Below are 15,039 nucleotides of genomic sequence, written 5' to 3' on the forward strand. Positions count from 1 at the left end.
GAAAATAGAAAATCCATTAACTCTTTATCTTCCATCGTTGTTCTAGCCTTTGCAATTTTCCCTTGATAGGTTTTGGACTTATGGGTGATGATAAGAATTCAAGAATATGCTGTTATGTTATGACTCCAATGTCCTGCGAACACCCTCATCATTGTATGTTCTTCATATGTACGGTTTCAGCACAACCCAAAGGTGTTCTCTCCACTGTATGTAACATAAAGAAAGCCATTCTTATCTTTGTGCTCCTCATAGATAGCTGACATAATTGTAGCAGTAGGCGGAAGAACATTGTCTACAAGGATGAAGATTGCTTTTTCTGCATTTAATTTGATCCTCTTCCGAATAACATAGTCAAATTGATCAACAGTAAGGTCAACTGGTACAAGGTACTTCTTCTTATCTATGTCTGGAATGTCACTTCTTTTCAGCTTTCTCAACTATTACAGGAATCCTGTAAGGATACTTCTCACGAATCCTAGAGGCTTCAGCTTTCCTCTTCTCTAGATCATGTTCCTCTTCAAAAGAGCTCTTGGCTGTTTCACTTCTGGATGGAGACCTCAATTCCCTTTGAACGCTTCTGAAAGAAGCCGAACAGGACAGAAATTCCTTCCACTGCACTGATCTGATCCACACCAGCAACATTCAGTTTTACGATGGCCTGATTAACCTGGCAGCTGCCATAGTCCTCTGATTCACTCTGTATGGTAACCCGCGTAGTCGATAGGGTGCCTTTACACGCATCAACTGGTTCTAGCAAGCGGACCTTGTAATCGGCCAATTGTACTTGCTCAAGTTGAGGATAATGGCCTTCTAAAGCTTTTCTTAGAGCATGACTCAGAGCGTCCACTGGTCCAATCCCTTCCGAGCTTCTTCCCCAATCCTCCCTGATTCAGCGCACCCTCTTCTTCCCTCGTCCAGCGCAGAGTACCTTCCTCCTTTCTTCCCCCCTGTTTCAATCCTCCAATCCTCTCTCTTCCTCCTCTGTTTGTGTTCGGATCTCACTCTTAGCAGATTTCCTTGCGTTCCCTGATTGAACCTGTTCACAATTGCTCATCACTACCTCAATCAAAGCATAAAGATTGGCAGCTTCTTGCTGTCTCTCATTTTGACGTGTGGTCTGTAGCTGCTCAAATTCTTGCTTGACTCTCTCCAGCCTTTCTGTCGATTCAGATTCAATAATTCTGAGTTTCCCCCCCTCTTCGCTGATGCCGTCCTAATCTCCATCGCTATTTTTCTTCCTCCTTCTTCCCCTATTTTCAGACTCCTTGCCTTTTCCCTCTTTCTTTTCAATTCAAAAAGCTCCCTTTTCAAAAATAACCATTTGCTTTTCTTCTTTTTTTTTTAGACCCTGTCTACAGATCCTGAAATTCCACAAGCTTTCATGATGCATGTAAAGGTGAGTGCGTTTGGGGAAACACTGTCAAGTTGCATCTGCTCAAAGCTGATTATTGCTGCTTCAGCACATTCATGTTGTATATATCCTGCAATTAGGGCATTCCATGTGCCTAGATCTCGATAAGGAAGCATATCAAACACTGCTTGTGCCTCTGCCAGCCAGCCACATTTAGCATACATATCAACTAATGCAATGCCCACATCCACATTTTTCTTCAATAGCCCTATCCTATCAATCTCAGCATGTATTTCTTGGCCCTTGTTTATAGCTCCAGCCATGCCACAAGCTTTTAAGGTGCAGACAAGTGTGATACTATCCTGTCTCCTTGATCCTGTTCAACATAGACTGAAAGCAACCCTTCATACTCGCTACTATACTCATACGCAGAGAATAAATGTAATCACAACAACTAAGTGTGCATAAAGTATGAAATCGCACACACAACTTTCGGGTGGTTTTCACACCTCGAATGCGCAGCAATACAACAGCGGAATCACATCCAAATGGAATGCGGCGGTTCTCAGTTTCTACGAGTTGCCATATTGGACCCACTTACAAGTCAACCACTTGTTAGATCCCATGCATATTTTTAAGAATGTGGGCAGCTTATTATGGGACCACATCACAGGAAAGAGAGACACTATAGGGGCACGAATGGATTTGAAGGAGGTAGGTAAGATGGAGGCACTTTGGCTGCAGTCGAGTGCTAATGGTCGCGTGTAGCTTCCTCGTGCTCCTTTGGTTTTGTCCACTAAAGAAGAGCGCATTGTGAACCAAGTAATCAAGTCTATCCGCACTCCGACGGGTATGATGCGTTCTCTTAGGTCCGCATTTTCTAAAGACGACCAATTATCAAGGCTAAAATCCCATGACTGGCATAAGATATATCAGGTTTGTACTACGAATGGATTGTAATTAGCGTGGGCATTTTGCTATTTGGAATGTAGCCATTATTCATAATGCTTTCTCATTTGTGGCAGTTTGTACTACTCATCGTGATCGCAAGATTTCTTACTCCAGAAATACGCGGGGCCATTTACAAGTTCTCGACTTTGGTGCAATGGTTCTCACAGAAGGAGATTAAGACATTCTCTATTGAATCCGCGAGGCGGGGAGCAGCGGAGACGGTCTGTCTCTTTGAGAAATACCTGTCCACCAGCATGCTCACAATACAAATCCACCTTCTTGTGCATCTTGTTGATGAAGTGGAGATTGCTGGACCTGTCCATACGCGATGGATATTCTTCTTGGAGCGCTTCATGAGAACCCTGAAAGGCTTTGTGCGACAACGAGCTCGGCCAGAAGGTAGCATGGCCGAAGGTTGGTTGGTGTCTGAGGCGCTAGTGCATATTTTACAATGGCTACCAATGGTGGAACCAGACAATGAAATGCTATGGTCGCTGAAGGACGATGATAGACTGACTGGAGATGTGGTGGTTGGAAATGGGGTAGAAAAAAGAATGGATGCCTCAATGGAAGAGAAGGGGAATGGCTTTTATATGTTGCACTATGCCTCTATGGAGACATGGCTCGCCAAGTACCAGATCGCTAGGCAAGATCGAGAGGAAGCGCAAGCTGAATTCCGACGTAGTATGCATCATCGACCGATTCGATATCCCGAAGGCATGAAGGAGATGCCGCGGTTTATGTCAATGCGATGGTTGCATGGAGCTTTGACCGCAGCGTCTTGCGAAGGGATAGAGGTCTCAATGGAGGAGTGGAAATTATCGAGGGGATGTAGTCCAAAGGTGATGAGGGGTTTAGAATCTGTCGTATCTAAATTTTATATGCGACATCTAATTTGAGTGTTTCAATGTACAGTATAAAATATATAGTGCAGCGTGGTCACGCGGATGGCATTTTCGCATGGAGAGTATTGACAAAATGCGCTCCTTAATGGACTGTGGTATCATGCCAAGGTTCGAGCAAGAGAGCCGACGATGAGCAACGGATCCAAACACGGTTGTGGATGAGATGGAGTATTTTGGAAACTTGCAAAGTATTGTTACGGTGGATTACCGTAGCTTCTCCATGATACTATTCGATGTGCAGTGGTTCAAAGTGGTACTTGGAGGAGCTGGGGCAATAGTTCGAGGAGGTCCATCTGGATTTCTCGAAATAGATTCCGAAAAAAAATGGACGGATTTGTGCAACATCTTTGTGTTGCCGGCCCATTGTGAACAGGTGCATGGACTCATTTGCTTGCTAATTGTATTATGACATGGTTTATGTCACAATGGTTTGAACTATCTTGTACGTGTTTGTGAACAGGTAATCTTCTATCCAAACCCCCGATAACCTCGATGGTGGTATGTTATACCTTCAACTCCCCGAAGTGCAAGAGTATATGATCAAAGCGATGTTTCGAGTATAGATGAAGATAATATGCAAATAGAGGGGTCGATATTGCAAGGGGTGGAGGCCATCGAAAGCTTGGAGCCAGCATCAACTAACAATTATGGAAATACAGGAGTCCAAGAATTCTTTGAGAACGAAACGGACTCATTCTTTTGTGGTGACATGTCTATCGACCTTCCAGTGTATGCGGAGTTATGTCAGGAGATTAACATGGGACCATAGGATACTTCATACTTGGAGCATCCACTTTCTTAATTCGTTGACCAATCGCTTATAAGGGTACATAAGATATGCACTTTAAGTGAGATTTTTTTTAAATGTTTTATATTACTGTCAATTGTATGATTTAAATTGATTATTCTAACATCATTTTTTGTCTGTGCAGGTGACATTTTCAGGATGAGTCGAGGGATGAGCGATGAGAAGTTACAGGACATCTTCGCATGCATGTCTCCAGACTAGATCGCCAGATTCAAAGAGATGGCAGACCAGGAGCTGTCTCGGTCTTCGTCAGGGCGCTCTGCTAGATCTGCTTCAGCACGATCTGATGCTTCGGCTTCGAGCAGACGATCTCGACGCTCAAGATTTGGCCCAGAGGGAGGGAGTGTGTCGGGATCAGGGGGATGCTACAGAGATACAGAGGCAGTGAACCCACGGTTGACACGGGATACAGGTGCGACTCCTCGCTCTCATGGCTCAGGTGGATGCTATGGAGACACGGACGCAGTGTCTCCGTCTCGTCGTTCAGCTGGAGCTGCGTCACCTCCAGGATTTGTCACACCTGTAGGGACGTCTACTCCAGTTACTCCGGCTTTTGCACAGCCGTCACAGGTAACACCCCTATGGATACCACTCCGAGAGATATTACCCCCGTCGGTACATCGGATGCACAGGGGTCTCCTGGATATGCCGAGGAGCGTGGACGCAGATGGGAGAGGACCCATCTTAGGTAGACTCCTGGGGGTTATGGATATCTAATCGATAGTAGGTCAGGAGCCATCATCATGAATGATGAGGGGAGGAGGGTGATGGCTCGTATGAGAGAGTTATGCCAACAAGTTTTTCGGCACAATGTCTTGGATAATTGGAAGAACATACCGGAGGGGAGAAAGGACTACATAGTAGCATCCTTGCATGAGGAGTTTCCGATGCCAGCCGTAGTAGATAGATTCTCTATGGGCTGGATGATGGATTGCATGCGTGCATACATGTCACATAGACAATCCGACGCACGCAAGGCAATCAAGAGTAGGATTGCAAAGTCCGAGTGGTTAGATGCAGACGACTGGCGCCGACTGAGGGAGGAGGCTACAGATTCTCCAGGATGTTGGAGTCAGCAACGCGAGGTGGCGAGGGCATGACTCGAGGCCGGAGTGGTCCATCATCTTGGGAGTGGCGGCCACAGGATATATTTGGAGGACTTTGTAAGTTTTTCTTTTGTTTTTCTTGTTTATTTTTTTGAAATACTCTTTGTACTGACAATCATGTTTCTAACAGTTAGCATTTTGTTTTCTTTGCAGCACTCCATTACAAATCACGATCCGACTGGCCTTGAGACTCGATATGCAGAGAGGCACGGTCTGAGGGCATTGATCGACCGATTGTATAGACGCGGCGGCCTTGTAAGTCACTCATCTTTCTTGTCCGTAGTTACCATGAGATATTTGAATGCATTATTGTATGGTGGATTGATGTGTTGTTTCTTTTTCTGCAGAGTCCGTTCGATGCTCCTTTGCGGCAGGACGAGCTTTCGGGGGACGAGGATGCGTAGCTTGCCCTTGGATCCCTGGAGCTCACACACCTTTATTTTTGAGTCATCTGATCTATGTAGACATTTTCTATGTATTAGTGATATCATGTCATGATTGTACCAATTGCTTTTTATGCGCTCATATATTTATTTCATGTATCAGTTTTATGATTTCAGTATACATTGTTTTTGTTTGCAAGCGCATTGTACACAGTAGTGCAGAAAGAATTTTGTATGGCTCTCATAAAGCACACAGTGCGCTGCCCTACCACAAAAATTTTTTTTCCCTGTTACCGTCGCTATTAGCGTCGCAAATTTTACTGCTCGCGTCACTACTAGCATCGTTATGCACGTTGCAAACCGTCACTATCATTTGCGACGCTGATAGTGACGCCAATACCGACGCTGATAGCAACGCCAATACTGACTGTTCTATGGCACCGCCAATAACGATACTTTTTGCGACGACGGGGGCAAATTTTGTTGTTTGCATTTTCGTCGCTTTAAATGTCGGTAGAAGGCCTATATCTTATAGTGTATTAAAGGCTTCTTCACAGTCATCAGTCCAAAGCAAATCCGCATCTTTCCTTAGGAGCTTGTGTAGAGGGGCTTCTTGGGTTACAAAATGTGTAATAAATCTTCTGTAGTAGCCCACATGGCCAAGAAATCCTCTCAACTGCTTGAGGTTTGTTGGTGTTATCAATGCGGCAATCTTCTCAATCTTCACTAGGTCTGTTGCAATCCCTTGTGCAGAGACAATATGGCCTAGAAGAACTCTTGATGAGATGCCAAAGACACAATATGGCCTAGAAGAACTCTTGATGAGATCCCATACTCTTGGCATATGTCAAAACAGTGCTCTAGGTGTCCCCAATGCTCACGGATTAGGCTATAGACATAGAAGTCATCGAGATACACCTCAATGAAATCATGCAGATGGTTTTGGAAGGTAGCCATTATTACTCGTTGAAAGGTAGCAGGAGCATTACAAAGCCCAAACGGCATCACTTTGTAAGCATAGGTTTCTTATTCTATTGTGAAGGTTGTTTTGGATTGGTCCTCTTGTGCGATTTGGACTTGGTTATATTCGATGAATCCATCCAAGAGGGAATAGAGCTCATGGCCTGCCACTATGTCCAACAGTTGGTCTGTGAAAGGGATAGTGGAATGATCCTTCTTTGTCTTCGAGTTGAGCTTTCGAAAGTCTACACATATTTGAAGTTTCCCGTTCTTCTTGGGTACAACCACAATGGGCGAAACCCATTCACTGTTAGCCATGGGATAAATGAACTCTGCTTCAAGGAGCTTCAATAATTTAGCCTTCACCAAAGTAGAATAATTGGGATTCATATGCCTCTATCTTTGCCTTACAAGTTTGGCATCAGGCTCTAGATCAATGTGGTGTTTGTATACTGTGGGATCAATCCCCTTTAGATCTTTGTACGACCAAGCAAACACGTCTAAGTTTTCTTTTAGTAGGTCTCACAAAACTACTAGTTCTTCTTCTTGAAGATTTAGGCTCACTTTCAGGTGACTTTCGGTATCGTCAGCATCCAGGAACATCAATTTCCTTTCACCTTCCACTTCACGGATAAATGTTCCATGGATTGCTTCTGGGTAGAGATCCGACTCCTTCAAGGAAGTGGTGTCAACTTCTGATGATGTACTGGAACTACTGTTGCTTTAATGGAGGCTTAGCTCGCTCTTTGGGAGGCTAAAAGGGTATCATTGAGGTTTTGAGTTTAGGTTGGGGATGAGTTACTTCTTGGCTCAAGAATTCGTCTTCTGAAGATGCATCCAAGAATATTACATAACATGGACCTTCTATAAGCCGTGGCTCTGATGGCTCTGGCTTCTGTTGACAAGGGGTATCATCATCATCTTTTCTCCAGAATGAATGGTTAGGGTGACAAGAACCACTGGTGAACTTAATTTTTATACCTTTGATCCATTGCTTATGCTGATTGTGCATACTTTCTGGTCCATTGGGCAACCCAAATGGAACCATGGTCATTCCATCCAACACTCCGAGATCCTCGGCCTCTGAGGTCTCTATAGGGACATCAACAAGATTGTCTGCTATCAGAGGAACTTCTTCATCTGCACTTCTATAACCTGCTTCTTTTTCTTCCTCATCATTTTCATCCTCTTCCTCAGGAGGCTCTATCTTTGCTTTTATAGAGGCTGTGTAGGAGAAGAACAGGTCCTCCATCTCTGTGTCTACTTCTGCTTTTGCATCTGTCTCTGGCTTTGTCCCTGCCTCTGACTCTGCTTTTGTCTCTGCAACAACTGCCATGTAATAGGGAGAACAGTACATCCATGCTTCTATTTCACTGTCAGAGGTGATTTCAAAAGTCAATTGGGATTGAGGCTTTCACAAATAAATTGGCACTTCTCCCCATGCTGCCCATTGGGTCTACCTCACAAATTTGGCCACCGCCCCATGTGACTCTCCTCCCCACCTCGGCTACTAGCCAACATGTATACTCGGCTGCCACCTCCATCCTTGCCACGCTACTATTCCTCCACAATTTCGGCTGCCACCTCCATCCTTGCCACGCTACTATTCCTCCACCAATTGTGTAGTCTGTCGTCAGCAACCATGCGGGCCGATTCGGCCGCTTCCATGCTCGGCTGATAAGGCCGCCATCTTAGCCTTCCTCTTGGCTCATTCGGCCGATTTTGGTGACTACCTCACCTTATTATCAATAGGCTCTCTCCTCTTCGTTATTCGGTCGGCCAGCATGCATTTGACCATGAACTGATCGTATGCCTAGCATCATCGTCCATTTTTCCATCGATACCTTCGTGAGCAAATCCGACGTCTTGGATATGTGGCCATGTCCCCCATGAACCTAGCTTTAAGACTCGCCACAACTGGCCTTCGATTGCGGGGAGAATTTAAGGATCTATGGTTGACAGAATCCCACAAAATTTAACGCAAAGTAGCTACACACGGAAAAATGGACTAACGTTTGACAACATTAGCATCAAAAGTTAGAAGGCCATCACGATAAAAATCAGCTTGGCAAGGCCACGTTGGCTAGGCACAAACTTATTCGACAGCTCAATTGGCAAATGCCGTGTGATGCCATGCTTATTGGCAGAAAAGAGGTCGTTTAGTCTTCCGAGGCCTGGTTCCCGATGGTTGGCGTGAACATAGTAACATACAACACATCTGGGGATTTTGTGAAGAAAGGACTACTACCAGCCAGGGCCAAGATACCAAGCCACCCTACGGGCACCGGTGGTGTTTCACAACTCCTTTAGAGTTGTTGCTCAAAGCCAGCTTTCCATCACCCCTTCACACCCCTCACGTGCTCTGCATGGGAATGGGGTTATAAACCCACCAATAGAAGACACATTGGGGTATCCTCGAAACACTACACATGAAAGTCTTAGAGTATATAATTGAGGGACTGAGCACTCCACTAGCCAAGTTGTGGACAACTTTCCAATGTCAAGAGTAGAAATCCAATTGTGACTACTCAAGAACAATCATCAAACCCAAACTCCATACTTACAACCTTGATGGCTAGACCTAACTATGTTGACCAAAATTTATCAAACTAGCCAACACAACTAAGTTGCATGGTAGCTCAAGATCATCCTGCCATCTCAAAATCAAACAAGGGCATCACCATCCCTTAAAAATTTCTCTGTTGACCAAGATTGAATATTCACAAACTACCTTAGGAGCTTTGCACAAGCTACGTTTGAGCATTGGGACCAAAGGCAAAGAAGGAGCTAACAATCTTGCATTTACATCCTTGGAAATCAAGCTAGGGTCACTTCTTTAACAACGTGGACTCAGAGCTCTATGTCACCAATATCGCCTTTAGAAGAAGACCATATATGAGTTCAAGCTAGAGGGAGCTTGTAGGCACTCAATGCCCTTCCAATTGGATTTAACACCTTCAGAAGATCAATGCCTTGAGACATATTGATTTTCTTGTACTTCATGAGGACCTTGGGGCAATGAGACTATGATAATACCACGCCAATATTTTTTGTAAAAGCTCTAGTATGAGTGCAAGCCTTATAAGATAACTAGCAAATGGATAGAATATTACACTTGACATTATAGAACATGGCTTGCTTGCATCCAAAGGAATCTCATAAAAGGGTGGACCCTAGCATCTATCCCAAAAGCCACTCATTAGGAGAAAGACAACTAAAAGCGACACAACAATGATGATTCCATGACCATGATAGCTCTTGAGAACTACATATGTCCACTCATATGCATTGTTACAATAACATCCCTTGATACTAGCACAATACTAGCACTCATCTCAAGATGATCAAGACACAATTCACCCTGGCATCACAACACCTAGCTCACACACTTGGCTATTGAAAGGATTACCTTGAGAAGGAGACAAACTTGAGTAATCTTTGTGAAATAGTCTATGCCTAGGCTACGTGAGTGGGATGCCACTTCCATCAATGTACATGAACCATCAAAATTAATACCTTGATTGGCATGAGTTTCCCTAGTTGGGATTATGAGACTCTACTCCTTGAATCTTCCATATGGAGATTGCAATCACAAGGGCACAAGGTGGATCTCTTTGTATTCTATTATGATTAAGTTATACCCATGATACCTTCAACGATTGCATGAAAAACCCACCTTGAGCTCCACATCTCAAGAGTTCCCATGATCATCAAGCATTGGTGCATGTTTAAATGCTAACAACACACACCAAGAACCCAATCTCTTAAGAAACACATAGTTGATCAACTTGAGCTATGATGAGACACCTCAAGTTTCTATTAAGACCCTCATCAAGTTTCATACTCAGTCTTAGAGTCACCTGCTAGAGCCTAATAAGAAATAGCATGAGTTAGAACCCAACCAAGAAGGGAGAGAATTTTACATGGTCGAGTAGGATCACTTAGGCCAACATCAACATAGTTACTTAAGGCAAAGCATGACCTTTGATGAGAGTTGCCCACCAAGCCGCTTCCAAGATAACTTTGTGAAGAAAGAAGCATATTACTTGCACAACCTCTAGCAACTAGTGTTGCCACTTCATATCGAGGCACCTGAGCCACCTTGAGGATCATTGCTACACATCTTGTTGAAAATATTCGCAAGAAGCTAAGAGAGCTTTATGACCTACACGGGCTTAGGAGGAATAAGACAATATGAACAAAATTAGCACTCTTGAGTCTTGGTTAGTGTGCAAGTAGACATCTCAAGGGCATAACTTTTAGGTCATTGCATCTTTCTCCTACCAAGTCATGATTCTTATCATCATTGCTCCTCTAAAAGCACCATATATTCCTTACATGAAAGGTCAACATTAGCTTGTAAGAAATGTGAAAGATATGGAATGAGGTAGAAACATTTGTAGTCATTGCACTCACTTGAGCCTTGTGCCTTGTGCCTAGACACTTAGTAATTTGGCTCCATATTCTTTTTGTTTGGAGACAAAGAGAGCTCGATTTATCGCCCTAGGCTGAACAAGAAGTCCATCGAAGATTGGTAAAGCATCACCACCCAAGGATGATTGGATAATCTAGTGCTTAGCAAAGCTCCTAGATAAGGAAAGTCATGGGACTCACATCATCAACTAAGAGGGAATCTCCATGGTCATAGGAACTATTGAAGTTGACTAGGATAATTGGAACATGGGAAGATAACCTCTATGATCCATTCGGAACCATGCTTGCACCCATACGTTTAGGGAAGTCTTTGATGAAGGCCCAACAATGACTTTTGAATATTTGCAAGCAATTCAAGACCCATGGCAAAATCACATCTCTAAAGTTTTGCATGATTGTGGTTCATAATAATTAGGCCTAGGAAAGGTGCACTACATAAAGGAATACTTGATTACACCCAAGGAACTCAAAGATATCATACTTGAGGAAAGGTGACAATGTAAAAAGATAAAAAAGGGACAAAACATTGCATAGTGCTAAACAACTTCTTTGCATGCATGATATGCTAAGATGTAGAAAATTGGAGGGCTAGGTGGAACATGAGTTGCACTTAGGACACTTGAATTTTATTTGAGCCATTAGACAGAAAAGAGAAAGCCATTGTGTACACGCTCATTATCATAAGATTATGGGAAAGGAATTGGGGAACATCACGTATATTGCAATAAGAAAAAACAAATTGTGAATACACTTAGCAAGCAAACAAGAAACACAAGAATTGCAAATGTGAAATGGTATGAGAAAACAATGAACCACATCAAAGTCAATATAGGTAAAAGGGAAACAATTACATTATTAACAATGGTTGAATGAAGACAAATCAAATTAAGAGCCTATGATAGATCAAAATAAGGAGAGATTGTACCCAAGCAATAGATCTTAAAAGGGAATCACTAGGATGCAACAAGGAAAATCCACATCCAAACAAGGAAAAAATAGAGACCATAGAAATCAAGGAAAGTCCAACACAAAGGTGAATCAACTCAATGACCCTGACCTTGAATGTGCTACGAGTTGTGTTGCACAAATGAGTCATAATTATAATATGCGAACAATGTCCAATAATGTAGCTAGAATTTAAAATGCTAGGATTATAGACTTGGACTCAGAAGATGATTAGAAAATACATCTTGCCTATCCTAGGGTCAATCTTATTGCAAAAAGAGAGTATGTTATTGGTGCTCTCATCAATGAAGGAGCAAACTTTAATATTTTGACTTATGAAGCATGGAATAAAATAGGCCAATCAAAGCTTACATCGACCAATGAAACCCTTAACCCTTATGGAGGAAAACCATACTCTCTCCTAGGAAAGTACAAAATCCTCACAAATATCAAAATCGAAAGCTAGTCCACCTTATTCCATGTACTCCCAAACCATGAGGATATGGGAAAGGAAATACTTCTAGATTGAGATTTCAACCAGCAGATGGAGCCTCCATTGCTCTCAATCCAATGCTGCACATCAATCTTCAGCATCTCTATCAATCTCCATCACCATTTCCTTCAATCCCCTTCCCGATTCCTCCTTCAAGATAATGCACATGAACAGCCCATAGAGAGGAGAGAGAGGGAGGAGAGAGTAATACTAGATTTTGATCTCTTCATCCAGATAGCCATATCTCGTGCGAAGACCAGTGATAGAATCAAGAAAGAGGGAGAAGTTGGTGGCCAATCTCTATTGCATGGGTTCTTTGCAGCCAAAAATCAAGTTTATGGGGGGGAGGGGTTAAAGTCCCAAAGGGCACCCCCTTTGGTCTTAAATTTTGTCCACCCTTTCAAATCTTGGCCAATTTTTGGCCTCTTCCGCGTCCGGACTCCGTTTCGACCTCTGAAAAATCCTGTGCGTCTCCATCTCGGCATCCCGCACTGACTGGCAGCTCCTAGTATCCCGCACGGCAGTTGAAAAAATTATCAAAAATCCACAAGTGTCGCTCGGGCACCTTTTAAAAGTCGTCTTTCACTTGGTGCTTAAAATCGTCCTAGCTGCAGTCGCCACCTTCGATGTTGAATATTTTTTCCCTAAATTCCAAAATTTTTGGTAAATTTTAGGCACATCCCAGGCTCAAAACTCCGCTCTCATTGGCGACCACGGGATAGGGCGACTTAGTCCGTCGAATCCCACAACAGATCTGCACAAAACAACCAAAGAAAGCATCAAACTGATACAAAATAAATACATAGTAAAACACAGCACAATGCTCACCCTACCCCCTAACAAAACCAAGGCATGAAATCGACAAGGAGTAGGCCTAGCATAATCTGATAGAAGGTCCGAAGCTAGTCACTAACCGATTGCTCCAACACGGCCAGAGTAAAAAGAACTATCAAAGAGGTCACCCTAAGTGGTGGTCTGAACTACCTACCTAACCAAGGACAACATAACCAGGAGCTCCTACTAGGTGAGGACTCCTATAGCCTGGTCAAGAAGTATTTTGCTTTTAGCACATTTCTTCTTTTAGATTTTTACTTTTCCATACTCAAGCGTGTAAAAAGGAGGGAGCTGAGCGTAATGACCCAAGGAGAACAGGGCATCGGCCTCACGTCCTGTCTCGGTACCCAAGAACCTACCAAGCCCTCGTGAGGCGACACTTAATCATTTTCTGACGCTCACTTTTATTTTCGCTCCAACCTTCCTTACTTTCTTTTTTTCCAGCGAGACGCCACCCCTAGGAAGACAAGGCATCGGCCTCGGGTCTGACTTGTCCCCAGGAACCTATCAGGCCTTTGCAAGGCGATGAGAAACTGCTTTTAAATTTTCCTTTCTTTTCTTGCCTATTTTTATAGGGGTTAGAACCCCTTTTTGCACACCTTTGTATATATTTATTTTCTTTGAGATATTCAGGGGTTTTTTCCTCTCTATCATCATCGTTTTTCCTTCGGCAGGTTGATCTAATTGCCTCACAACTAACAAGAACTCCTAGAATGGCTGCCTAGCAGGCTAGCAGAACAGGGTCACTAGAACTGCCTTCTGAAACTTTGTTGTTGGCTTGCCCCAAGTTCAGGGAGGATACAACTCCATTATGGTCGTGGTGGATATGCTCACCAAGGTTGCACATCTTATCCCTGTCAAGACAAACTATAAAACCTCAGACATCGCAAGGTTATTCATCAAGGAAATATTCAAACTGCATGGGTTGCCCAGAAGAATAATTAGTGATCATGACTCCCTCTTCACCTCACACTTCTAGAGGGCTATCTTCGAGGCCATTGGGACTCAACTCTATTTCAGTATAGCTTATCATCCCCAAACCGATGGTCAAACAGAACGAGTCAACCAAGTCATTGAGGATATGCTTAGGGCACACTGTTGCTGCGAACCCGAAAAGTGGATTCAATATTTGCCACTGGTTGAGTTTTCCCACAATGCTTCTTACCAACAAACCATTCAGATGTCTCCTTTTCAAGCATTGTATGGGCACGATTGTCATAGTCCTTTAAGCTTTTCAGATCCAACCTTGAGGGTTGAAGCTTCAAAGCAGATGCTGGAAGACATGAATGACCAAATCAAATCAATAAGACAGGACATCCAAGCTGCCAAGGACAGGCAGAAGGCCTACGCAGACTTGAAACGTCAAGACAGATCCTTTGTTGAAGGTGATATGGTCTTCATTCGTGTACGTCCAAAGAAGAGTTTCCTATCCATTGGATGAATGCAAAAAGCTAAGTCCAAGGTATTGTGGACCCTACAAGATTCTCAAGTGCCTATGGCCTAATGCTTACACACTGCAACTCCCTGGAAACCTAAAAGTTCATAATGTATTCCATATCAGTCTATTGAAAAGGTATGTGCCTAACCCTAATCATGTGCTTCATGATCAACAAGTTGTAATGCCGAGCCAAGGAGTCCTTGAGCTATGGCCTGACAGGATCTTAGATGTTAGAGAGAGGCATTTGAGATCCAGGACCTTGAGAGAATACCTTGTCCAGTGGAAAGATTACCCCAAAGAGGATGCCACTTAGATGGATGAAAGTACTCTCAACCAACAATACCCCCAGATCTTCTCGAGATGAGGACATCTCGATTTCTCTAAGGGGGAGAGAATGCAATATTTCTACAACGAAATATTAAGGACTCTAG

General features: G+C 43.4%; 1 pseudogene; it reads right to left on the bottom strand.

Annotated features, from left to right (window-relative positions):
* Positions 1-176: 176 nt before the first annotated feature.
* On the bottom strand, positions 177-7,800 carry LOC148037085 (autophagy-related protein 8C-like pseudogene; annotated as a pseudogene).
* Between the last annotated feature and the right edge of the window lie 7,239 nt (positions 7,801-15,039).

This window comes from Lygodium microphyllum, chromosome 4 (assembly GCF_053477565.2).
Source record: "Lygodium microphyllum isolate KBCC chromosome 4, Lygodium_microphyllum_v1.1.10, whole genome shotgun sequence".
Classification (NCBI taxonomy): Eukaryota; Viridiplantae; Streptophyta; class Polypodiopsida; order Schizaeales; family Lygodiaceae; genus Lygodium; species Lygodium microphyllum.